Source organism: Struthio camelus, chromosome W (assembly GCF_040807025.1).
Source record: "Struthio camelus isolate bStrCam1 chromosome W, bStrCam1.hap1, whole genome shotgun sequence".
NCBI lineage: Eukaryota > Metazoa > Chordata > Aves > Struthioniformes > Struthionidae > Struthio > Struthio camelus.
The window spans coordinates 16,618,020-16,642,743 of record NC_090981.1 but is presented as its reverse complement, the minus strand read 5'-3'; the positions used below and the strand labels follow the sequence as shown (position 1 = coordinate 16,642,743).

The following is a 24,724-nucleotide window of genomic DNA, read 5'->3' as shown; positions in this document are numbered from 1 at the left end:
CCAGTAAGGCAAAAAGCCAATGAACTAAATATTTTGTTCAGTCTTGCCTAACTGGCTCCTGGAAGCCAAACTAGAGCAACCGGAGGACATTGGATATCACCTTTTCCACCACAATAAGGAAATCAGTCATCCATGCCTACAGTGCTGGTTCATCTCCTTCACCAGAACAAGTCATCGCAGGCGTGCGTGGACGCGAGGGCAATCAACAACTCATCAGTGACTCAGCACAAGCATCCTGGGCGAGATCTCTGTAGTCGCTGACCTATTTTCTCTTTTATGCCAAGCTGTTCCTCCTATAATATTACAAAGCAGTCACCTAAGCGGGCCTGCGCTTTGAGGCACAGTAATTCCAATAATGTTTGCTTTTAATATAAATCATTCATATCTCGGCGGTGCCGAGAGGTCGCATACTGGGTTGGATTCGTGTTGCGGTTTGCAATGAGGCTGCCGCTGCCTGGATCTGTCTGGTCGGAGACAAGACACAGCCGTGGAACGTGACAAATAGCAGTAGGTGCAAGGAAGTGAGGTAGCTTTTGCATGACCCGGTGATTTGTGGAGGCACCAGATCTGCTTTCAGTAGAAGCGCGTTAATGTATTTTCAAGCGACACAGCACTAAATCATTAGCGAAGAGCTGGTTTGCTTATACCATTAGGTGCCATCAAGTGGGCGTCACGTAGCTGTTGCGCTCCTCTCCGGCCTCTCTAACGGGAGCCTCCGGAGGAGCTGGAGCTAGCGGGAAGCTGCAGGGCTCGGGAGGGGGGGAAGGAGAAAGCAGACAGGTGACGAAGAGCGCGAAGCCTCTCCCGGCGCGCTGCTGGGCCCTGGGGTGCCGGCGAGCAGCGGGCTGGGGCAAGAAGGGGCCTCCTCGGCACGGCGCGGCCGCCGGAGGCAGCCCCGCCGACACCGGCTGCCTGCCGGGGCCAAGCCCGCCGCACACCCCGGCCCCACACCCCTCCGCGGGGCCACCGGCGGCTCGGGGGCGCGCGGGGGCCGCAACGGCCGAGGGGAGGGGTTGTAACGGCCGGGGGTGGGGGGGCGCAACGGCCGAGGGGAGGGGCTGTAACGGCCGGGGGCGGGGGGCGCCGGGGCCACCCCTCCGCCGCGGGCCGGCTCTGCCTGGCGGCGGAGATCGCGCCCCGAGGCGGGGGATAAGCCTCGCCGGTGCGGCTCCCCGGCCCCGCCACCCCCGCTCCGGGCCGCGCCGGCGCCCTGCCGCCTCCCGCGCCGGCCGGCGGCCGCCATACTGCGGGGCAGCCCAAACTTGTTACACACTGGCACCAACTCCTCCTCCCTCCTCCTCCTCCTCCCCCCCCATCCTCGCCGCCGCCGCCGCCCTGCCCCCGCCCCGCGCTCGCCGCCGCGGCGCTGGGAGGAGGGGGCGGCCGCTGCCCACCCTGCCCCGCGAAGGCGCCGAGGCGGGGGCGCGGGCGAGGCGGGCGCCGGCAGCCCCTCGGCGGCAGCAGGTAGGTGCTCCCGCCCGGCGCCGACCAGCAGCAGCAGCAGGAGGAGGAGGAGGCGGCAGAGCTGCTGTCGCCGCCGCCGCCTCGGGGGCGAGCGTCTGGGCTGCGCGTGTGCTGCCTCCGTCCGTCGGCGGCCGCGGCGCCGCCGGGGTCTGCGCCGGGGGCCTGCGGGTGCGCGGCGGCGGCGCGGAGGGGAGCGGGCTCGGGGCGGGGGGCGGCTGCCGCGGGGGCCCGGCGGGCGTTACGGCGCGCACCTGCGGCGCGGGCCGGGCCGGGCCGCCGCGGAGCTCCGCGGGGCCGGGGCGCAGCGCAGCGCGCCCGCTTTGTTCGGGCTCCCGGCGGCGGCGGCGGCGCTGCCTCACGGCGGGGCGGAGAGCGAGCGAGCGAGGGAGGGAGGGAGGGAGGGAGGGAGGGAGGCGGCCCCGGCCCGGCGCGGGGCTGCCCGGCCGCGCCGAGGCGAGCCGGAGAGGTGCGGCACGGCGAGGCTCCTGCATTTTTCATTAGCCCCCGTTATAAATACGGCTGGAGTCAGACGAAGAGGAGGAGCCTCTCTCTCAACAAATGAGTGAGAGCTGACAGGTTTATAAACGTCTTTATTTTTTATTTTTCTCCCTCCCCCGTGAAGCCGTGCCGGCTCTCCGGCCGCCGCCGTGCCCTGGGCTGGGCTGGGCTGGGAGCGCGGTGCTCGGGCAGGCTGGCCCACGGGAGCCTCCAGGTCTGTTGGTGGGCTTTTCTGATTTGCGTCTTCTTTTTTAAAATTCAGATTGCAGCCTCACTTGGGGGGTTTTGTTACTCGAAATAGCGAAGAGAGTGCTTTTGGCCTGTGCTGCACCTGCTGTAGCAGTTTGGCTGCACAGTGTTGAACCTCTTGGGGCATTGCCAGTGTAAACATGTAAAGGATATTTGAGCTGGCTGCTGCTTTTTGGTAAATATGGATGTGAGACATTTTCATTCAGCTGGGAAGTGACTTGGTTATTTCGAAGTGCCAGGCAGCCTACAAATTGCGATTTAAGTGTCTTGGCACTTCCCTAAAGACTTCTGTCCTTTTGGAAACTCAGTCTTTTATTAAACGAATAGCAGGACTGTGCTGGATGCTTGCTGTTTGGAAACTGGCTGCATATGTTTTGAAGAGCTATTATAAGTTGTTTTGTTTTTCAGCTGTCAGGACAGTTTAAATCAGGTCTGTGTAAAGGTGCTGAGTTTGCAAGAGATGGGTAAAGTGACTTAAGAGTTCCTCCTCTCTTCCTCTTTACCCTCAAGCTAATTATAAGTGGATGTCTCTTCTGCTGTTTCGCTGAGGTGTGGGCCATTTGCTAATGCTTTCTGAATATATGAAACCATGGAGCTTCAGTGTTGAAGGGCTCTCCGTGAAGAGAAGGCATTGATTGTAACTTTAGTGCTGCAGCTTTTTTCTATTACGCGACTGCCATCAGAAGGGAGGGGGAAAAGGAAGGTGGGTCTGCCCGGAAAGGGGGTGAACCTGATAGTCCTGTAGTCTGAAGGGCCTTTTCATATATGCCTTCTGGTTTTATGCAGAAATATTTTCCTATTCTCCTCTTACCCCCTGTCTTTATTATCATATACTTCTTGCAAGGAGGCACTTTAGCTGAGAAGTGGAAGAGTCTCTCTTAAGTCGTTAGACCTAAGTAGTTCTAGTATGTCTGGAAATCAATATGGTAGTAAAGTCTAAGAATTTTAATTAAAAAAATTCACAGAAATTAGCTGTGGGCTGTCTCTACTTTATGACCATTGAGGTCAGAAGTAGCCACTGATCTCATGCTAACTTTTGGATACCCTATATTGAAATTTTCCTAGAGAACTCTTTAATGACTTCTTTTATTAGACAGACTGCAGACTTAGGCAATTATGCAAGCGTACCTAAACAAAGTTTTGTTGATCTTTTTTTTTTTTTTTGTAGCTGAGCAGATGTAGATCATTTATGTGAAGGCTGTTCTGGAGTGGGAGTATCATTTACAAACTCAGTTAGAATGAGGCATTGGGGTAGGAGTAGCTCACGTAGGTCAAAACTCTGCACTTAACTATGTTCCATGTTTGCAGGAAAGTGTATGAATACAGCGTGCTACGTGGGATGAGCAGGTTATGGACAGGTACTCTGTAATTCAGGTAGCAGAGTTGTGGTGCAGGCAGCTCCGCAGTACAGGAGAGGAATGGAAAATGAGTGATGAGGAAATAGGTTTCTGTATGTATGCTGATAAGGGGGGAAGAAAGCAAATTTTGCAAATGTGGAGCTGCACTAACAGATGAAGTCTATCTCTACTGGGATTTCTTGGCCTAGAGAGCAAGTAATTTACCCCCATCCCCCCAGAAAGCAATTATTCATTGTACACCTAGACTTTGCAATGGTCAAGGATTGCTACAGAGTGTGTTTACAAAAGGCTGCTTGCAGTCTTGCCTACCAAAATAGGTCCATGCCCGTTTTTAAGAAACAAAAGTCATAGTAGCTGACAGGGAGAACACAAGGAATGAAGCATATGATTTCAGTGTTTGATGTGAATGGGTTTATTTCACAATAGTAAGACTGGTTCGAAGATCTGCTGGACAGTATAGGTGCAGATGTGCCTGGAGGTTTCCTTTATTGTGTTGCCCTGTCTCTGCTAGTGTTATGATTCAGTCCCTCCTCCTCCTCCAATAGAAACAGCTATTACATTAAATACTTGATAACCTTTTGTTAACCTGCTTGCACTGATACATCTGTGTACAGCTCAAACAGCGTGGCTTTATACTACCTAGAGGTCGTGCAAGAACGGCTGCGAGAAGATCCTGTTGCTCTGCCACTTTCCCTAATTGGCCCACTTTGTCAGCAGCCGAACTTCAGAGTTACCCCCTTCGTGCAGCATCTTACTCGGAAGGTTTTGGAGACCTGTTCAGAGGATGTGTAAACTGCCAAGGGCCACTTGGCTGGAGCTGGAGGTTGCAGTGTTCTCATTCTGCTGCTTTCTCTCTCTCTCACGCAACCATCTTTTTCTCTCTGTGAAAACATCGTAAGTGGTGCGTGTCTGGCGAACATTATATTGTAAAATATATTGCCTGCGATGTTTTATTGCAATTGAAATAAATGAAGGTCTCTGTCAGTCATGCCGAAATTAATTTTTGATCTGAACTGCTGTCATTAGATGTAACACTTGCATATAGCATCTAGTTTGCAAAAGGTCATGGGTGAATTAGTAGATGCTTGTGCTCTACTCTGATTCTAAGGGAGAATTCCAAAGAGTGCTTCATATGTACACCAGTGAAAATACTCTGATATAAATGCTCTGGAATTTTGTTTTAGTTTTAACTTACTAGGTGTTTAGTGTAAGTTTTTGTTTTCTCCAGGAAAAATGGCATCTCAAGTCACTTTTGTTGCCATAGCTTTTCTGTAGATCCTAAGAAAATAAAGTGTTTCCTGTGAATGTTCAGGGATATGATTTTTATCCCTAGTATTTGCTGTCCAAAGATAACTTGAAATGAGAAGTGACAGAGACAGACAGATGTATTTGCTAAGGTTGACTAACGTTGCTTGTATGCCTTTGATGTTTACAAGTGCTGGATCTTTTAAAGATTCAAATTATTCTATTTTAAATAAGTTGTAAAAAAGTTAAAAAGTGATTTCTGAAGGTGTGTGATCACTGAATTCTTTTTTTTTGTGAGTGGATGCTAATCTACCAGGCTTCCTACTAAACTCAAACGTAATTACTTCTGGGTATGACTGAGAGACTTTTCCACAATGGTTCGTTTTTGGAAAAATGCATGGAACAGTAATGTATTCTGGATAGCAAAATAATGAGGATAGAGACTTAAAGGAGGTAATAAAAAGAGTTAGAGCAGAACGTAAGCTTCCCTGATGTATTTAGTATCTTTTAGACCTGTCCATAAATGATTTTGTTGTAAGGTTTTGAAATGAGAATTGACATTTTCATTGTTGTGATAATATTAAACAGTTTTGGAGCGTTTTCTCTTGTGGCTAGTAGGCAGCTGCTGTGTGTTTTGGTCAGCTAGCTAGAGAAGGATGTGCCTGGTTGGGAGGTCGTAAAATAAATAAGGCGCCGGTAAGCGCGTTCAGGCTGCTTTATTTAATTTTCTTTCTCTGAAGCTCTCCTGCTCCCTTTCTAACCTGTTGTTTCTCTGTTGATAAAGAAGCATTTCACAAGGCCCCTGTCATCTGACCTTGCATAGCCCTGTGGTTGAAGCGTCTAAGTACATAGACTGAGTGTATCAAAAATAGTGGAGGGTCCCTCTTGCTTTAGTGGAGCCTTGAGTTTTAGGAGGGTGAAGTGGCTGCCGAGTTGTTTTTCAGTGTAGCACATGTCTTGCTTGAATGCAAGGAGGGGCTTGCGAATGCCAAAAGGATGCTGCAGCTTCCATTTGGAGAGTTAACTCTCTTGTGCGTTGGTGTAACTGCACATGAGTTGCACGTCTCAGCACGTGGAAGCCATTTCAGCTGTTTGCCCTCTCATAGGAGGGTTTCAGCTCTGTTTTTCAGATGAGTTAAGAAGTCACTTTAATTCTTTCCTTTATATTTACACGACTGGTTAGTTATAGACTGAAAAGTGGAACCTAGTATTTCAGATTATGCTCTGTTACCCACTACTGCCTGCCCTCTTCCTTGATGGAGAAGCTACAAGTCTTACTATTCAGAATTGGCTAAATAGGGTATTATATTTAATTGTATTCTGGCAAAAAAACCCTCTTGTGTTCTGTCTTTTATGCATGTATAAGGTTTTAAGAATGCAAAAGGTTATTTAGCTATCTGAATAGAAGTATTACTGTACCTTATCTCGGGGGGTATTTTGCTCCGTTCTTATTTACCTCAAGTGTCCAGAATCCTCTTTGCCTTCCTCCTGTCCCCTGACACCACGTCAAGGTGTACTGCAACAAGCTTCTCATAATGTGAACAAGTTTCTGAAAACGGCATGATTAAAAGTAAGTTTCTTATTTTTTATTAAGTTAAGCACTTTTTATGAGGGGCTGGAGGGAGAACAGCCGAATAGCACCAAGGTAAGAAAGAAGACAACTTTTTGTTTTTTCTTGAATGAGAGGGCATGCATGTTGTTTGCATACAGTACTGTGATGCAGGAGTATGTTCTTATGCTGCCTGAGGAGGAAATAGAAACATTTGGACTATAGATATAAGCAGATAAAGGACTTTTCTGAGGACAGTAAATAAGCTTAAATGAACCCTATGTATCAAATTTAAACAGGTGTCTTCATACAGCAGTAATAGCCATCTTTCTGTCTTTCCCTCTCTTCCACCCATTTCTTTTCCTCTTTCGGTTTGTGTGCAGCAGTGAACTTGCTACCTACCAGGCATTTTCTGCAGTGATCCTCTTAAATTAGTATTAGCCTATATATGAGCCAAGCCAAAGAGGATTGATTGAACATTGTGCAGCAAAATTAGTACCTGTTGGCCTCATTGCAAGGACGAGTAAGATTTGCAGGTTGCGTTTCACTTGCTCACTCTCTCCTTGAGAGTGCTTTTGGCACTGTAGTATGGTGTGGGCTTGAAAGGAGAACAGGTGATTGTGCGTTATGAGGAACTTGATTTGTGTGTTAATGTGCACTGCTGTGCATGCTGAGTAGATTTGGACATTACTGAGTAGCTATATGAAAGAGGCTAGGGAATATATGGAATTAGCCAGCTGGAAAATCTTGGTGTCCTTAACACTTGTGATTGCTAAACTGAGCTGAGAGACAGAAGAGGAAATGCAAAATCGAGGAGAGTTTATAGAGCGAGGCCTTCCTGTCTGGAAAGGAGGCAGGAAGGTAGAAACTTCTGCAAACTGCTTTCTTAGCTCTTCCCTGGTGCGCAGGAGAGGGGCTAATGGGTGGCTGGCAGCTACACCAGGTCTAAGTCTACTGCAGCGAGCTGAGAGCCAGGGCGGGAAGCTTGTTGTTTTTGTGCACTTGAATATGGCCTGCCAGGTCTATACATACTTGCTTGGATTGCATAATAGCAGAGAGGGAGGCGAGGGGGGAAAAATGAATAAAACATGATTATGGTTGTTGTTTTGTTTAAGAGTAGTGTTCAAGGGCAGGCTTTAGCTGTCTTTCTGCTGTGTTTTTCCCCCTTCCTATATATAAAGAAGGCATTCTTCTTGCCCCAAGTGATTTCATTTTACATGTATATGTTCAAGTGTGTCTGTTTTTTCATAAGCAAGTGATGCTCTATGGATTTTGTCACAGTATATACAAAGATGTGCATAGAAAAGTGGAGGCTAATTTTTTTAAAAAGTCTTCTTTCTCATTTCCACTGAAAGAGGTAATGCTCTGTAGTTGTTTGTGAGTAGAAAAACAGTGCAGGATGCAAGAGACCTAGAGATGCGAAAGGTCCTGGATTTATATTTGAATTTTCTCTCATTCTAAGTTTGTTGCGTGTTGGGAGAATGGAACAATATACACTATACACAAGTGAACTATGAATTTATATCGTAAATCAGGTCCCTGAGGTTGTGTTTGGCTTTGCTTAGGTTTACTGTAGTTGTACTCCAAGCCTGAAATACTTGAGAAGGAGCTAGCTATTTCTAGCATCATTTAGCAAAAAATATGCTGGTCAACATTTGCATGAGGGCACATTAAATCTGGTAATTTATCTCTATGCAATGCATTATTATAACTAGCCAGTTTGCAAGTCATCTCTTGTGACACCAGGAAAGAATAACCCTGCTTTGCCTTGTGGTGTTTGAGACAGGTATATGTGGGCAATGTTGGTTGGGTCTCTGGAATTTTAGTTACTTGCTAATCTGAAGTGATAAGAATAGGAATAGATATAATCTTTTAAGGATATCCTTCTATGTGCTTTTACCTCATCCTGTAATGCATGAACTTTGGATGCCATTATTTAAGAAAAATAGCAGTTAGCACAAGCAGAACGCTTCCCTGAAACATTTGGAGAAACCAGACAAGAGATTGCACTCATTCATCTGAACTTTGTCACAGGTTTTGTGGAAATAACTGACTGCAAGAGATCATTTTACTCCTGAGTCCTCCTAAAGTGTCACAACCTTTTTAGCGTTCTGAATAGTGATACTGCTTTCTGTAACTGTGATAATCTGAGGATCTAAATAAGGCAAAGTTTGTGGAGAGAGGTAATAACTTTTATTGGGCCAACTGATGCAATTGAGAAAGTTGTGGGAGTAGACAGACTTTTGTGCATTCAGTCTCTTTTTTTTTTTTTCCTTCAGTCTGATCTAATCAAGTATTTTTCACCCTTCCCTGTAAGCCCCATCTTGGATTTTCCTAGTAGGCTCTGTAATTCTAACTTTCCAGACATCTTAGTGTGAGTTGGGAGAGGTTTCTGTGTGAAAATCTGTATTTAATTTGAGCATGGTAAGAACAGTCTGCAAAGCATTTAGGAACAGAGGCGTGTTGTGCCCGCACAAGTTAATAATCAGTGGCCCTGACCTTGCAAGCGAGTTCGCGCGGGTGCCTTTGGGATGTGCCTGCGGAGGATTACCTGCAGCGTAGGGGCCTCGCGCAAGCCTACTGTCCTGCCTGCTCCCCCTCAAAATAGCGCTATAATAACAGAGTGCTAATGCCAAACTGAGTGAAGGTGGGGGAAGATTTAAAAAAAAAAAAAAGTGTATATGGGGGAAAGTAAGGTGGTGGTGGTGTGTGTTTTTAGTGTGAGAATTGGCAAAATCAGCTGAAGTTCCCTGGCGTGCCTTGGCCATGGATCTCCTCATAGTTTCATAGGTCACCGTTTTGCATACAGGGGTCTGCGAAAGCAGTGTGGTGCCCACAAATTTAGGTTGTTTTCTTTTTTCTCTGCCAAGCTGTTTTTTTTCCTAACGCAACGTGTATATTGGCTGGAGGCAAAAAAAAATTATGCATTCCAGTTTTCACTCAGCAATTGCCTAATTACTAAGGATTTGCTAAAGAGGCATATATATATATGCACACACAGATCTCCTTCCTTTTTTGTCTGCAAATATACCCTACCTGAAGGGTCCATTTGTCAGAAAACTGATCCTCACTCAAACTAGAACTGTAGGGGTGAAGAAAATAAATGCCTCTGATAAAGTTGACCAAACAAAAATGCAGAACGACTGAAAAGTTTCATTGACTTTTGCTCGGGGGAAGAATTACATTAGTTTTATTTTCTGCTAAAATCTATGTTTTATTTAGTTGAGAGAATGGCTCTATTTTTTTCTTTTTTGAAATTACTGAGTTTTTAAAAATCTGTGCTTATATGTTTAGATGCATAGTCCTATTGAAATAAATTTACTACTCAGTTGAATGTGGCCAGGTTTTTACTCCAAGTGTCGGTGAAATTGATAAACTGCTTCAAGAGGTCATCTTGATCATCTGCTAGGTGAGAGAGATGCATAATCGCATTTAACTTCTCATGCACAGGAATTAGTTTTGAAGGGATTGTGTGATAAATACATAAGATAAGTCTTTTTGCAGGCTTGAGAGCTTTCGTATCAATGCGGTTGTATCTCTGAAATCAAGTAATTAAAAACATAAACATATGTGTGCACTTACAGCATGCTTAATTGCTTAAAATATTTGGCTAGTTATTGTCAGACAGGATAGATGTTACAGAAATTGTTTTGTTCTCAAATATGCAGACAGGTAAAGTAACCCTAAATGCATTTTAAATCTCGCATATTTGGTAAGTCTGAGGAATTTCTTATTGCGATGGCAGAGGCTGTATGCAAGAGATGTGTTTCTATGGTTATATGAATTAAATGCATATATATCCAAAGTTAAAGTAAGTATTTTCTCACAATATGGAGATGTTGATATAGAGATATAGTCAAATGGTTGAATTTGTCTATCTAGAATTAATTTTTTTTTCCTTGAAGGCGCTGCTTGCATCTGCCTTGAAATAGGCCTCCCATGTGCATAAATTGATTGTGCATCAAATGATACATGCTGATATTCAGGAATTCCACTGAGGTTTTAAAGAACTTCTTCCTGCTTTAGCACCGACAGTCTCTAGGAGAAAAAGTAACCATTATTCAGAGCCCATCTCATCTTCTCTTCTGTAATTGTTGGCTTTTATCAGAGTTCAGTTCCTGTAGCTGCATCCTCTTCTCCCTCCCCCTCCCCCCCCCCATAGCTATACCTTTATCATGTAGGATAGGATTCAAACTTATTTTATTCCAATTGCTCTGGAGAAAGAAATTTATAGGTTTGGAAATGATGCTTTTGATCAGATGAAGCATCTCATGGCATTTGCGCCCTCAGATTTCTGTTTAGTGTTTGTGCAGAATATTGGGCACGCTTGAGATCAGTTTGCCATTGGATAAAAGATAGTGCCGAAATGGATTTGGGAGAGTGTTGGGGGGAAGCGGGGAGTGTAGCAGAAAATGGATTGAGCAGAAGTAGTTAATGCTTGGCTATGGAAGGTGAATGGAATCAGCTGTGATAACCTCTATGCAGTAAATGGGCTTGGGGAGTCAAAGGTGTTAATGTGACCCTGTCATTACCCGGTGCTCAATGGCAAAGGAAGCTTTGAGGTTCCCACAGAGGGATCTTGGCTTGCATATTTCCATGGCAACTGCCATCATTTAAACATTTATAACCTTTGATTAAAGATACAAAAAAGAGGGGAAAACCTTTTAAACATTACAAATGTAAAGCTTTAACTAGGTCTTTCATTTTAACAATATCCCTTATTTACATTCCTTGGAGTGTAGAGGTTTATAAGGAACACAGCTGTCCCTTCCCCATTTGGTAGACTTTGAGATGACATTTCAGGGCAAATGCAGTGTTCTGGAGATAGCAGTCTGACTTTGATCATAGCTGCACCGACAACTTCACCAATTTAGTTGCTATTTATTTACATTAGTGTATTTTACACCAAAATTATACTTGCAGGCTATTAGGCAAGGAGATTTGTCTCTCTGACAAAGGGCTTTAGGGAAAATAGCTATTTCTGTGTTGAAGAGAACTTAGTTTTAAAGAAGAACAGCATCAGGTACACCCTAAATTATAGTCTCTTGAGCTGTAAAATGGCTGATACACAAAAGTCTAGTGCTAGTGGGAAGACTAGCTGTTACTGCAGAAACTGAAGCTTGTTGCTAACTTGCAAACTGTGTAAAGGGCATGTTTATGCTTGGTGTATCATCCCTTCCCTCCCTCCTCTCCCTCACATGCATGTGCCTTAAAGTATTTTACTTCATGCTGTGATGACCATGTAGCAATGCTTTGAAGGAAATGCTCTACGTTCAGGTCAGGTATCCTTAAGTGTAATGCTCGGGTGCTGCATTACGTGCTTTCTGGGAATTTCTCACTGTTGGAAAGCGGTGGAATTTTAAGGGCAAATTGAATAATTTTCCATTATATTTGGGGGATTTTCTTTCTTTTTAATCCTACTTTTTTTTTGCCACACGCCACCGTCTTCAAATCGTTACTGGGGAAATGGAGGAACTACTGAATGTGATAGTGGATTTCATGGATACGCTATTTAAAATTGTGGATTAACGTCAGGACGAGGGCAATGGGAGCTCTGACTGTATTTCTTCTGTGCCTTTACTTTGGGCAACTAAAATTTCATTTGGGGTTGAACTACTGATGGTAGGAGAGGATAAAAATGGTATGACTGGCTTAGTTAGAGAACTTCACAGATGTAAAGGGTGGTTCTTGTAGGACTGCACGCGGCATTTCTTCAGCATTTTACCATCGTTTCTCTTCTTTCAGCAGGAAGAAGTGTATAGACACTGCTATGCCTAATAGCTACTGCTTAGTTGATTAGAAGGTGGGGAGCAGGTTAAGGTTGCCAAAACAGGGAATTTGACTGCTACAAATATTTTGTCCCATCCGAATTCCCGAGGGTGGGCATTGTACACTTTATTAATAGCTTCAGGTACTGATTCTGTTGGGACCATGGAGGGGACCTTTATGCTGCTCTTTGCCCCTTATACCAGACCTTAAATTTCCTCAGGAAGGCTTTTTAGCTCTGAAAGACCTGGTTGGTTACTATACAAAGTTCATGAAGGCTATACAAAAGAGATTAGAAAGTTTATGATACTTGGATATTTATAAGGATGGATGCAAGGATCTGAAGTTTATAAGGATCAGCCATTCTACAGTTAAGTAGCTTTTTGTGGAAGTCCTTGACTAATCCTTGTGTTATCTCCCTTTTGGAGATGCATCGGTGGAGGGGCTTTGTCGTGAAAGGGGTGTGGTTGTGGTTTGCATGTTGTGAGGAAAAGGACTGAAGGTCTGTACAGACTGTGGGGCATACTCGTACCATGAATGACAGCGCTCCCTCGGGGAGAGGAGGGGGAGTGTGTTTGGGGCGGGGGGCAGGAAGACTCCTGCAGCGGGGAGGCAGGCTTAAACTCTCTGAGAAACTTGCTATTCCCCAGTATGCTCTGGTATTTGTGGAAAGGGCTGTCCTTTGAGCCCCTCTTGCCTTCTGGTTTAACGTCACCTCTTCAGAGGTGAGTAGAGCTCGTTCAGAGGCTCCAAGGCTGCTTGGCTTAGTATTGACTGCGTGGAGAAACCTTAAGGGGCAGCTGATTTGTCCGGTTGCCAGCAGTGGGGTTTGTTTAGTAGAGGTAGATTTGGGGTTTCATGTTGCGGTAGCACCTCACGTGAGCTCTCCGTAGTCATTTGGTGGGTTGTTCAGGTCGTCGGAGCCCTGCAAGGGGCCCAGTGGCTTCCCTCGTCTGGTGTTTGTCTGTAATGCCGATTTCCATGCTTCCCTTACATACCAGCAAAGAAAAAAGTGAGCAAAACAAAGCTCCCATCCCCTGAGGTTTGAGTGCAGCTTCTCCCTTGGGGATGGCAGTGCTCGCTGTTGGGTGCTGCGCACCCCAGGGAGGGGAGCCGTATTTGGCGCAGGACCCTGGACAAGCTCACCGGTGCTGCGAGAGAGGAGACAGTTTGGCAGTGGTGCAAGCAAACTAATCAGTGTTTTCTAAAAGCATGGTAATTTGGTACGAGGGAGTATAATACCAGACAATTCAATCTGACCCGCTAAACAGGCGGCTAAGGAAAGACAAGCTCTAAAACCTTTGCAAGTTAACTGGAAAAGGCACTCCTGAATATAAATACCCATGAAATAAAGACTCATCTGAGAATGAAATCTCTGAAGTTAGTAAGGATATTTTGCCCTCACCACAGCACTTGTATTTTCGGTCGGGTGAATATGTGTCTCTGTGAGAAGAATTTGATCCGAGTCGCTACTTAGTCCAGAGAGAAGTCTCTAAATTGAAACACTCTGAGACCTTTAAAAATGAGAGTTTCTCTTAGGTGGAGCTGCTTTTCAGTTGCTGAGGTTTGAGGTGCTATTTTGACACCTTTTATTTTTAACCACAGTTAAACAATCACATTTTAAGGCTGAACTAACTATTAGGTCAAATTTCCTTACCACCTGTGTAAAACAGATTACAGAAGTGTATCCAGTTACACCTATGAAGAGGTATCGATTTGTATTTGGATTAAAGCATACTTTCAGGGAGACGCTAAAAGCCCAAGATCTACTTTCTGAGGTCATTTTGTTCTAGTGGTTAATCTCCAGAAAAGCAAAGCGCTATTAGAGATGTTTGCCATGAGGTTCTCATTGACTTTGGTGTTGGGGAGGGAGGGCGCTAGTACCTGCAGCACTATGCAGAAAATGCATTGGGAGTATACTTGAGGAAAAGAAAAACCTTCCTAACTCTTCTGGCTAAACGGATTTTTATGCTTGCTTCTACTTTTGATATCAGCAATGAGGAAAATCTATATTATGTTTTTTTTTTTCTCCTGGTTTTCAGTTATATAGTGAACTGTTCTGTTAGCTTGCTACTGTATCTTCCACAACTAACGTTTTAATTGGTGTTTCAGGGGCCTGAAAACTTGTTTCACAAGATTAGAAATTCCAGCTGGTCATGTTGGTGCATCTGTGTGGGAGCTTTGTGAGGATTTGTGTCTGTAAACTGTTTGATCACTGGGAGAGTAACAATAAGTCAGCTCCAAATAAATAATATCATTAGAAATGTTTTCAAAGGCAGATGGAGATGTGTAGAGATGGGGAACAGAGTTGTCCAGAGATGAAGGATCTTGAAATATGCCCAGCTTCAGACCCTTGAAGTTCTCATGATCTGAATGTGCAAGTCCAGCTGGAAAGGTGCTGCAGCAGCTCTAAACTTGTGCAGATCATGACTTTTGGGAAACTTGGTGATGGTTCGTCTAGATCCTGAAGCGTCTATTTGGTTAAAGCAGGAATAGATAAGTACACAGGCGACAGTATTGCAGCCTTTGTTCAGAATTTCCATATTTTTATGTTGATATTTGAAAAAATATTTTTAGTAGTTTAACTCTGACATTGAAAAAAGTAATGTGGACTTTCAGTGTTGTACTTCTGTTACAGCTAATAGCAAACAGCGTTCACGGTGCTTAGATGTCTGTGTAGGGTTGTTGTCGCTGCATTGACTTAAAAAGTTCCTCAGGTATGATCAAAGGGTTTCAAAGACCCTCGAAGGGTTGCAAAGACCCTTCTTGCAGTGTTGAAGTCCTTTGTGATTACATATATTTGATGAAGATGTTCAAATCTAGACTTTAGATGTTCAGACTTCCAGAGGTTCGAAACTAAGACTTCATACACTTAAAAATTGCAAACATGGTATTGATACTGAGATGCTATATTTAATTATTTAATCATCCAGGCAATACACTATTACTTTGGCTCTTTACACGTTCCCACCTGTGAATGTTCCCTTCCTTCACGGACTGAGGAACCTTCAATTACATTTAAAATTAAATATTGACAATAAGATCATAGGCATTTTGTAGGCCTTACTAGATGTTGGTTTTTTTTTCCTAATGCTGGCATATATTAATATTCTTACAGGAAGCCAGAAAAAAAGTTATATTGCTATGATATTGATTGTGTTAGTATGCATGGATTTCATCATTCAGAGAGAAAAACGTGGAAAGTTATGAGCCACTGAGTTAATTTCAAAAAGTCATTTTTTTTGAAAATACATTGATGGAACAGTTTGTGCTGTTGTGAACAAGAACAATGTTAGGTGTGTACAGTTTGTACTGAAAACAACAGCATTATTGTTTCCTGCTTTGTCTTGAGCATAAGAATGTGAAGGCTGAAACTGTAATAAAAACAGATGATTCAATTGCTGTTAATTCAAAGAGAAAAGCAATAACTAAAACATATTTTAGGTTTAAATTTGCATATTTCATTTCCTTTATTTCAAAATAGTTGATAAAAAAGAAGTTGATGCTTTATTTTTAAAGATGAGTATGTTACCTGGGATTTAGAATTCAGGCTTTATTAAAAATTAAAACCTATTATAATCTAAATTTTAATATCAAACTCTTTAGACATTTACATGGGTAAAGCAAATTTGGTATTTTCGTTCACTTTTAATGACTAGTGTATGTAGGTTATGTTAATGAGGTGGCCTGTGTAGTACTTCTAACACCTAAGGTAGAAAAATTGTGCGTAAAGTGTGTCTTGATGACTGACTAAAATTCCTAATGCTGTCATATATAACAAAATGTGTATGTAGCTGTCTGTTCCGTGTGCAAATCATGTGGTACAAATAAGCACATTGATTTAGTGGGGTCGATCTACAAAATTTTGTGCTATCAGTGGGATATATGCAAAAGGGTTTTAAGTTTATGGACTAAGAGATAGCATGCCATATCCAGCCCCAGTAGTTTTGGGGCTTAATGTTTGTCTTTTCTGGTCTTTGTTGTAATTCCTAATGTTTGTGCAACAGTCTTTCAAAGCCTTGAGTTTATTTTACTGCTGTGAGTGTTGAGGTTTCTGGCAGAGGCAGGGAGTGGGAGGGTAAATGCCACGCTGTTTTCTAAAATACACAGCATAATGCAAACTTCTGCTAAGACTTTCTCTCGGTAGCTGTGATACCAGCCCATGGACCACTTGCAGGAGTAAAGGACTCCTGCTTCTTTTGGAATTGGTCTTTATGGTGGGCGAATATTACGGTTCGTTAACAGAGCTGAATGTTTGCTGTGGAGGTTTTGGAATGATTATGGACTTTGACTGTAATTCTCTACTTAGCTGTTTGGCAGGACGACAAACAACTTGATTAACAATTCAGCTACTCAAGTTTTTCCATCTGTGAGGGTCACGCGTAACAGAAGTCTAGCTGAGAAATTGGTAAAGGGGAAAAAAACTGTGACAGAAGTGAGAAGATCAGTAATAAAGCTTTGCATTTGTTTTGGCCATCTGCAGAATCGAAAGCATGTTTGTGATTTTTAATGCATGTTGTGTAACAGCTATCTTAGTGCACTGGGGGATTGCACAGACATGTACCTCATACAGGAATACATTGATTAATCAAGGAAGTATTCTAGTGTGAACAGGAAACTGTTTAAAAACGTGGGTATTTCAGTAGCACTTCCCCATCCCCTCTCTGTCTCCTGAAATAGCGCAGTGTATTTGCTTCTTGACTTAAATGTTTTAAGTACTCGCCAAAATTCATGTGTAGTCAAGCTTTCTGTATCTACTTATGTTGCTGTCCTGTTTTTTCTACTTTTTACGCTTGTCTTATGTGCCTGTGATCATTTTAAGAATATAAAGCCTTTTTAAAAAATCTGATCTTTCAAAGCAAGGATTTTTTTTCTCCATTTTAAGTTTCTTTGTTTTACTTCCAATACCGAATCACACTTTAACCTGTTTCTCAAAGTCTGTGTGAAGAGGTTTCTGTGTGACTGTCGGATGGGATGGACAACGGCAATTTAAGCTCCTATAGATGACGAAAATGTGATCTTTTAAAAACGTTTGTGTAGCAGAGAAGACAGAAAGCTGATTTTTAACTGAATCCTTATGAGAGGTTGTGGAGGAAGGTTCTATCAAATAGGAATCCTGAAAATGTCATCATAACAATAAAAAGGTTATGATTGTCTAATATAACAAAATTGGCTCTGTTTGTGTGGAGAGGAGAGACGTTAGGGTTGGGGAAGGACAGCGTTTGTCGTTTTGTCAATTAATGATTTCCATTTCCTGCAAAAACCTGAAGCTATCGAAAACAAGTCTAACTGATGATTTTACTGTACTACTCCTGCTGTTGTATTCTGGAAACGTTCGAGGGCCCAAAGCAGAGCTGTGGAGTGTTAAGTGTTGTATAAACACGCTTGGGGAGACATAGTCCCTTCTCTGGGAGGTTCACAGCATAATTTGAAACGAGAAAGTGAACATGAGAGCGGTAGGAGAAGCAGAATTTAGAGGAGCAGGAGATTAAAGAAGAGCTGTGCGGTTTAATTGCATCAGCTCATTTAACTGTGCCTCTGACTGTTGTATCTTAAAATAGTTTCCGGTAAGTGTTACGGTGAGCGTGGACATCATCAAGTCTTTGGTTAGACAAAGGGGTTACTAACTATAAGTTGATTAAAGAAGCTACAAAACAAAAAGCGAGTGAGGCAGGAAATACAGCCAGCAGGGCTGGCTTCAGACCCAGGTCTGATCTGTATGGCTTGAAGTGTCAAAATTCAAGAGCAAGTAGCTGGGAAGAAAGCAGTGTCATGAAGGACAAAGAAAATGGGTGGAATGGATAAAAGCACACAATAATGAGATTTAAGCGTGTCATGTCCTATCACAGAAGATGAATTTAGTGGCCGCTTCAGAATGAGGATGATGTGGATCAGGTTTAAATTTTCTTCTTCAGCAAGTCTGTAAGATGGGGAAGGGAAGGTGACTGGTTTGTTTTGCAAGAAACATATCTGTACAGTTTCTAGATGCTGCCATTTCATTCCAGGATGAAAGTACAGCATGTGTGACTGATCTGATGGAAGCTGCAATTTTGTGTTACAAGGAAATATGAGCGTCAACTATAAACTTACTTTCCTTACTGCAATTACTAGTGTACCCTGGTACCTGTTTTTCTCTCTTTCCAGTTTGCTTAGAAATACATACCTGGTTTTCTTTTCCGAGATATTTCCACAGAGCTATTTGGATCTTACTTGTTGTAAATTCATCCCCAGTTTTGTAAATCCGGTGCAATTGTATTGGTATCCTGCCCGTGTCAAGGTTGAAGAACTTACAAAATTGTTTTTGCTTGTTACTGTGTTCACACTGTGATGAGCATTTAAGAACAACATAATTGATTATTGCTTGCATGTATGTACAATGTAACGTTGTGAGTTTGTTTCTACAAATGGATTTTCCCAGAGGTTTGTATGCCGGCTGGACAGATTGATCCTTGGCAGTAAATGTATTGATAGGCTAAATCCTAGCAGGCAGCTGGTGTAATAGCTTGAGGTGGGTTTTTTTGGAGCAGGGCCTTACTGGAATACGGCCCTCTCATTAGGGCAGAACGCCACAGTTAAAGTCATTGTAATTCTTGGTGGTGGAGTACTGCCTCGTGGAGACGGTGGGGTTCCTCGAGGGAGAAGGTGGAAATGCCTCGCATCACTCAGCTGTCCTTCTGCTGATTAAGGAGTGCCACTGGCCGAGGTCCCTTTCTGAGGCAGGCAATTATTTGCAGCCGGAGAGATGTTAACCAAGGAGTGAAGCCTTAGGGGAGGAAAGCGTGAGGAGGGCGAGGGAGGGAGGCAGGCAGGCAGGCAGGGGGGAACTCACAAAACGGGTAGCATTTATTTTACTGCTTCTAAATATTGGGCTCTCCCTAGAAAGCTTTCACTGTTTGCACGGTGAGGCATTCAGCTCGTGGCTGACGCTGTGCAAAGTTGAGATAAATGCGTTCTGTGTTCATGTTTTTATTTTTACGCTTGCTTAAATATAAAACAATTTAGTGCTGATTTGCAGCCTCTTATATGGTTAGCATAAACAGCACAGATGCCTGTTATTCTTGTTGCCCTTTTTGGATAGTATTGGATTTTTTTGTTTGTTTGTTGTTTTAATATTGATCCAAAATCTAGTTTTAAGCAGCAAAGGGATTTACATGCAGCAGGCTGCTGCCATGCTGTCATTCTTCTTGTGGCAGACTCATTACTTGATAACAAAATTCAGGCCGTTGCCTACTGCTCAAGGCAACCTTTTGCTACGGTCTTTGTAAAAGAGCTGTGAGAACAGCCATGCAGCTTGGGTTGCAGGTAAGAAATTAATTTTCCCGTTATTTTATAAGTCTGCTTAAGTTGAAAGCTAATTTAAAGGTTCTTTATCATTGATAAAGTGAGTTGTCACAACAGGGAATAAGTTAGTAGCAGAACCAAATAATTGCCTCAACTTGTAAAAATGCTTTACTTTAGGCTCCAAATGAAAGAGGTTATATGGTGTTGTCACTCCTGACTAACTGATTTCATTAACAGCATCGACATCCTTTCATATTTGGTTTAACTAACAATAAAGCTGTTTGAATTGCTCAGCAGATTGCGATTTCTTAATTTGACCATGAGTCATAATGGCCTGTATGGAGATTAATTCTAAATTTTCTTGTTTTTATATGTGTGTATTGAAGAGAGATCTCTTTCTGTGACTAGTTTTCTTAATTTCTTTAATAGTCTTCAGCACCTGATTTTAGTTCAAGAGCATTTAGGCAAACTTAGGTGCAGTCCCTGTGAACAGAAACGCTTCAGCAAGTTCTTCAATATTGTTATTATAGGATCTATCAGGAAGTTGATCTTTTGGTATGTTGTATATAAATACTGTGTCATTTCTTCTACCCTACAGTTTAAATGTGAAGAATTAACTGAAAAACCACCCTTTGATGTTTGTGTTGTGTAAATTGTAGCCGTATGTGCTGTTGCTCTGTTTATATTGCTAGTGTATAAAATCGTAGTTTGAATCTTGGACTCCGTTTCAAAGACACCAAACTCTAATGTGACCCATATTTAGTCTATACAGAATAATCCTTGTTAGTGTATGTAATTGACAGTTGGATATCAGTACTGGTTTTTTTCCAAAACTGTTTTTTACTGATTGCAAAGAATAACCATTGTAATATTAGAGGAGTACATGGAAAGAAAAAAATCTTTGTTGTGGTTGTGCTCTAGAATGTATTACTAGATTTTCTGGTTATTGCTATTAAATCATGCTGATGGTTTTGTTTTTTACTGAAACTTAGGGAAGATATTGCATAACTAGTGTATGCTTTTCCGTTTTTACTCTTTTTTAATTTGAGCCTGCCTTGATGATCGGAATGACACTGGAGCTCCCTTAAAAAAATAGCACTTTCTCCAAACAAATCTAAAAATCTGTTGGGTGCTGTTTGCAAATTCTTCTAAAACAAAAGGCAAAGCAAAAATGAAATCATCTTTTTAGAAGACATCGCATTAATCTTGCATGATCCTAGAAGTTCTTTTCCTTTACAACAAGAACTTACTGAAAGGGTGCTATTACATGTTGTTATTACTGATGCTTTATCTAATAAGCAGAGAAGGCAAAAGGGGAGGGGAGTTTGTAAACATTTTGATCAGTCAAGATTTTAAATAGCAGCTAGCCTTATGTTCAATTAACGGTATTTGTTTTATGAATTGGAATGTGTGTTTCATTACCTTGGTTGAGGTCTAAACGTACCTGTTAATTCTCTAATACAAAGAAGTGGGAGCAAGAAGTATGAACTTTTTTTTTTTAATTTTGAGTTGTTTTGTGGCTGTTAGAGCTGTGGTGGTGTCTGAGGCTTGATGTCTTAAAAAGATTTGTTTCCCACTACTACTAAAGATATATATGTTTATATCCTAGGGTCATGAGCAGATAGTAGACAAAAAACACCCTGAGCATGTAGAGTAAACTGTGGAAGATTTTTTTTTTTGATTAAGTAGATTAGTAAGTAATAAATGAGACCGTGCTGCAGACAAAGAATCCGATACCTCTCTTGAGGGAATTCACTTTTGTTGACGAGAGGATTTTTCTGAGAAATGTCATGATTGAATAAATTATTGTCGTGGGTCAGTATGCCGCAAGTACAGGAGATGTGCTGACAGGAGAATGACGTCTGTTTGGAGACTTTCTGCCCTTTACAAAAAATAAAAATAAAAAAAAAATTGTAGCAATAGGCCCAGCCTTGCCTGTATGGGTTTCCTGTGTCATAGTTTAATTTGGTTAGAGAGAGGTTGGTTTATCATCAAAGGCAGCAAGTGGCTTGAGGAACACTTCTGCTGGATATGCCGGGTGCCAGGCAAAGAAGGGAGCTCTTGCAGGGAGCTTATGTTGCTGGAAAGATGCAGAAACAAAGTCTTCAACAGAGCAGGAGATGATCTGAACCGCAGTCTTGTGAGGGGAAAATCTTGCTGCTAAGGGTACAGGTCACGCTGGTCGACAGACGCTTTTGAGTTTAATTTGGCTTTTGGGGCTGCCTAGAGACTGGCTATGTTACAGTTGGTGATGTCTATTGGGTTTTGCCACTCTAGGTTTATGTTTGTTGGCATGGGTGGCTATTTGTTGTATCTCTTGATGAGAGAGGTCTGTAATACATATTTATTTTGCTCCTGGGTAATGTCTGAAAACCTGACATGGCATAATTTTTAGGAATGGTAAGCTGGTAACTTCTGTACTGGAGAGGCTGTCTTTGGTATCTCATTTTGCAGTTAGTGGTGTTCTCCCTATTTCCTGTCTGGATCTGTGGCTGGTGTCTGCTTTTTCAATTTTTTTAAAATTAATTGGGCACCATGTGACCAGTATCTTGGATAACTTTCTAGGACCTGGTTTATTAATACATCTCAGCAGAAACCATCTGGCCTTTGCTTTTGTACCTGCACTTTAAGGTGAAATCAACTTTTCCCTGGGCTTTGCCTTAGGTTTCCATCACCTACAAAGGTTACGTTGCACGGCGGCTCAGCGGATCCTCTGCTAACCTCGTGGCGGCTGCTGCTGTGTAAGCCTCTTTTACTTTCTCGGGACGGCCTATTCCCATACCAGAGCCCCTTTCCCATTCTACGTTATGAACTCCCTGTCCAGTGAATACAAATTTCCAAACCGGCCATTAAGGAAGCTTCATTAAGAGGCTTGCTGGGCTGTCCAGGGCGTCAAGAAGTAAAACTGATGTGAGTGGTAGTAAGGGGAAAAAAGCTCAAGAGTGTATTTGCAAATTTGGAGAGGGAGGTATGCAGATGTACTTTTTTGCCGCTTTGTCGAGAGTTTAGTGGCTCTAATGCAGTGAGGGACCCCTTTCTGCTACCGTTTTTATCAGTTAACTACATGTTATTCTTATTAATTAAATGTGACAAACTAAATAATTGACATCTGTTATGAGAGAGGCTAAACAAAAGAGGGAAATATCTAAGATTAGTTTTATGACTTTGCTTTGTAGACCAGCTACTGAACACAGTGCCGTAAAACTCAACAATTTCAGCATTTCAGAAATGGTCCAGACAGTTTGGTATTGTTTTATTGCCTGAACAAAGTAGCTATTGTTCTTCTGGTTGTTGCTATTTGCCTTCATCAGTATAAAATAACGTCCACAAGAACTGCTGTGAAACTAATGATCTCTTTTGAAAGAATCCCAAATGTTTGGGATTAGTCCGGCATTGCTTCAGCAGTGTGAACAAGGACCAGATGGGGGTGCAAAGCACAGCATGCCAAAGCAGGAGCCAGTGGTGCATGCTGGCTTTCACAGTTAAAATGGCTTGTAAAAAATAATGCTGACAAAGTCACCCCATTGCATTAGCTCCCAGAGATGCAAACAATCAAGAGGCTCGAGGAGAGTTTCATGGCTAAAGTGGTACATTTTGTTCAGCTCTGGGAAAGCTGCAGCATAAACAAATACAAAATGAACAAGTTTGTTTTTAAATGCTTTGCAGAACTTCAGGAGATAACTTCATAATTATGAAGCTAAGTTACACGGACAACATAAATACGCCGTTTAAATCTTCAGCTAGATGGAAAAAAGTCAAAAAGCACCATGAAGTTAGATACTTAAATTTGCCTAAAAGGCCAAGGGAAAATGAGTGTATAACCTGACTTTGCCTGTTAAGTCTTCTCCTTTTATATTAAATATTACTTTAAACTTTAAAAGCATCATTCAATTAAAAATATTTGTACCTTTCTGAAATGTTTTTTATAAATATAAGTAATTATATTACTTGTACTCTATTAATATATATTGCAGTGCATAACATATATACTAATATATATTATTATGAGCAATTATAGTAATTATATTAATCATAAAAATTTTCTTGTCTGGAAATCTAGTGGAGGATAGGATCCTGAAGGATCTATGTTTGCTTGAAGGTCAGCTGTTAGGCTGAGGATGCCCAGGGAACCTGGAGAGGAAATAACAAGTTGTGCCTGTTCCTTTGCCTTGAGAAGCCGCTAGTTACAAGCGTTAGGCTCTTATAAGCCTTGCAGGATTTTCTTTCTTGCTTCAAATTTGTGCTTGACAGAAACAGAAGGAATATAAGGGATGCTAGTGGAGCTCAGTGAAAACTGATGAGGTTTTGTACAGCTTTCTTGCTGGTAGGGGATTAACACAGTATATTCTACAAGCATTCCCACCCATCTTTGGAGGCGGGAGTTTTTCCAGCCTCCTGGGGAGTATGTTTAACTGTCCTTTAAGAGTACTTTCACACCGGCTGCTAGATTAGTGTTCCCTAGTGCTCCCTCCCACTTTCCTTTTGAGAATTTCCAGTGTTGCGCAGGGAGAGAATGACAGAAAAAGCCTGCTGCTGCCTGCTGCAGGTTGTTTCCTCTGCAGTGTTGCTCATGGGTAGATTTAAAAAAAGGGAGAACTGTGTATTGTGCCAGTGCACGCCATTGGCTTCCAGTCTGATGGATAGCTTTCAGTGCCGTCACTCAGGAAACACTTCATTCTCTTCGGGGTGCTTATGCTAGTGGGTTTTTTCTCTCTCTCTTTTTTTCTTTTAGTAGTATATAGTTCAGTAACCTCCTCAACTGCTGTGAGTCTCCAGCGGGGTGGTAACGGTGGGAGCGCAAATGTTTTAGTCAAACGATACTTTGGGCAGAGAGATGTGTTGTATAACAGCGATGCGAGAGTGCTTTAAAAACAGGAGGCTACTGTAGGCAAAACACCACATACTGATGCTCTTCCTTTGCTCCAGATTGTCCCAGATAGCTTCAGATCCTGCATCAAGTTTGAAGTGAAAGTTTTTTGAGGTCTGGCATGCATGCAGAACATGTAGTGTCTTGGGGTTGAAATTACCTTCCCGTTAATTTGATTTTACAATGTATCACTTTCCTGCCCTATCATGAGATTTTTCTCCAACTGTGTTTTCTCACAGGCTCTTAATTTGTATAGTTTGGGGAGTTTGCTTTGCATTACCTTGAGTTGATGTTCTGTCAGTCTACTTATGTTGTAATTTATATTGTGTTATAATTGCTGTTTATAAAATACACCTGCAATATGCTAGAGGTTATCTAGAAATTGAGAAGCAAATGGCATAACACAGTGTAAGCATAACATGTAAAATAAATGCTTACCAAAATGTT

At 42.4% G+C, this 24,724-nt stretch overlaps 1 protein-coding gene across 7 annotated transcripts in view; it reads left to right on the top strand.

The window, feature by feature from the left end:
• Nucleotides 1-1,343: 1,343 nt before the first annotated feature.
• Nucleotides 1,344-24,724, top strand: part of LOC138060855 (semaphorin-4D-like) — an 89,518-nt gene continuing 66,137 nt past the window's right edge. For 2 of the 7 annotated variants that reach the window (XM_068924420.1, XM_068924418.1), the window contains exon 1: nucleotides 1,487-1,632. The gene's annotated coding sequence lies outside the window, so the exon portion shown is untranslated. The other 5 variants (XM_068924419.1, XM_068924414.1, XM_068924416.1 and 2 more) reach the window with 5 other exon arrangements.